The 2,513-nt window shown below is 44.4% G+C and overlaps 1 non-coding gene across 1 annotated transcript; it reads right to left on the reverse strand.

The window, feature by feature from the left end:
• Positions 1-1,351: 1,351 nt before the first annotated feature.
• Positions 1,352-1,424, reverse strand: Trnav-cac (transfer RNA valine (anticodon CAC)). Its single transcript has one exon. It is a non-coding gene; the product is annotated as a tRNA-Val (tRNA).
• Positions 1,425-2,513: the final 1,089 nt, after the last annotated feature.

The raw sequence follows: 2,513 nt of genomic DNA on the forward strand, positions 1-2,513 counted from the left end.
CATTACCTATACGGATTTTTTACCGTTAATGGTAACCCTCTGTTTCCTGTCGCTAATCCACGCCTTAATCCAATCAAATACCTTCCCTCTTATCCCATGGGCCCTGACTTTATTTAACAGTCTCTGGTGAGGTACCTTATCGAAGGCCTTACTAAAATCAGGATAAACCACATCATAGCTCTCATCATTGTCAGCTGCCTCGTATACTCTATTGTAGAAGGATATAAGATTAGTGAGGCACGACTTTCCTTTAGTAAACCCATGCTGTGAGTCGTGAATTAAACTATGTCTGTCTATATGGTCCCTAATACTATCAGCTATTATTGACTCAATCATTTTACCTATAACTGACGTCAAACTAATCGGCCTATAGTTCTCCATAGAAGATTTGTCTCCCTTCTTAAATATTGGAATAACGTGTGCCTGCCTCCATGAAACAGGCACCCCCCTGTGTCTAGTGACTTCCTAAATACTTCTGTTAACTGCCCACTGATTTCAGTTTCACATTCCTTTATTACCCTGGGGAAAAGTTCATCTGGCCCTGGCGCCTTAGTGACTTTAAGTCTATCTATCTGTCTAATCACAGCTCCCTACTTATGTTGATGTCGGTTAATTCTTCTACCTCTTCTCCCCTGTAGATCTGTTCTCCCTGAAGTATATCATCTAATCTTTCCTTGGTAAATTCAGTTCAGAAATATCTATTTAACGCCTCGCTCATTTCCTCATCACTGTCAATCAGCGATTCTCCTGGCTTAAGCGGCCCTATCTTATCCCTAACCTTGGTCTTATATAGCTTAAAGAAGCCCTTTGGATTGGTCTTTGCTTCCTGGCAATTCTAATCTCATAATTACGTTTTACCACGCGTAGGTTTTCTTTACTGCTCAGCTAAATCATTTGTAACTATCCCTTAGGTGAGTTTCCCCCTTTTAATTCTAACATATAGTCCTCTTTTCCTTCCCTATTTCAGTTTTTAGCCTGTCTGTCATCCATCGCGGGTAGTTTAGTTACCTGTTGACCTGACTTCCCTGTGAGGAATAAATTGTTTCTGTCCTAATTTAATCTCTCTGACCAGACTATTATACTCACCCTCCAAGCTACTGACCTAACGAGTGACCTCACCAGAGATTACCGCCCCTCCCTGCCCTGGGTCGTAACCTACTTCTGATCTCACTCCCCTAAGCTTCTGCAGCTGCTTTCTTAAGCCCTCATAGTCTGCCTTCCTGAAGGCAGGTATTAATGTGTTGTTACTGCTTACTCTATCCTCACATTCAATATTAAATCTAATTTCCTTACGATCACTGTTACCTAATGAATCCCCATAATAATAATTATTTTCGTGAAGTAAATAAGATGTGCTCACCAGGGCTCGAACCTGGGACCTTCTGTGTGTGAGACAGATGTGATAACCACTACACCATGAGCACCTCTACCTCTACCACACCTTCTTTCCCTCATCTCCTCCTTCTCCTCACCTTCTTGTCACCTTTTCACCTCCTCACCTCTACCACACCTTCTTGTCACATTTTCATCTCCTCACCTCTACCACACCTTCTTGTCACATTTTCATCTCCTCACCTCTACCACACCTTCTTGTCACCTTTTCATCTCATAACCACCACCACACCTTCTTGTAACCTTTTCATCTCCTAACCTCTACCACACCTTCTTGTCACCTTTCCATCTCCTCACCTCTACCACACCTTCTTGTCTCCTTTTCATCTCCTAACCTCTACCACACCTTCTTGTAACCTTTTCATCTCCTCACCTCTACCACACCTTCTTGTCTCCTTTTCATCTCCTCACCTCTACCACACCTTCTTGTCACCTTTTCATCTCCTCACCTCTACCACACCTTCTTGTCTCCTTTTCATCTCCTCACCTCTACCACACCTTCTTGTCTCCTTTTCATCTCCTCACCTCTACCACACCTTCTTCCCCTCATCTCCTCCTTCTCCTCACCTTCTTGTCTCCTTTTCATCTCCTCACCTCTACCACACCTTCTTTCCCTCATCTCCTCCTTCTCCTCACCTTCTTGTTTCCTTTTAATCTCCTCACCTCTACCACACCTTCTTCCCCTCATCTCCTCCTTCTCCTCACCTTCTTGTCTCCTTTTCATCTCCTCACCTCTACCACACCTTCTTGTCTCCTTTTCATCTCCTCACCTCTACCACACCTTCTTGTCTCCTATACATCTCCTCACCTCTACCACACCTTCTTCCCCTCATCTCCTCCTTCTCCTCACCTTCTTGTCTCCTTTTCATCTCCTCACCTCTACCACACCTTCTTCCCTCATCTCCTCCTTCTCCTCACCTTCTTGTTTCCTTTAATCTCCTCACCTCTACCACACCTTCTTCCCTCATCTCCTCCTCCTCCTCACCTTCTTGTTTCCTTTTCATCTCCTCACCTCTACCACCTTCTTCCCTCCTCTCCTCCTTCTCCTAACTTTCTTGTCTCCTTTTCATCTCCTCACCTCTACCACACCTTCTTCCCCTCATCTCCTCCTTCTCCTCACC

Source organism: Eriocheir sinensis, unplaced genomic scaffold (assembly GCF_024679095.1).
Source record: "Eriocheir sinensis breed Jianghai 21 unplaced genomic scaffold, ASM2467909v1 Scaffold259, whole genome shotgun sequence".
NCBI classification, from domain to species: domain Eukaryota; kingdom Metazoa; phylum Arthropoda; class Malacostraca; order Decapoda; family Varunidae; genus Eriocheir; species Eriocheir sinensis.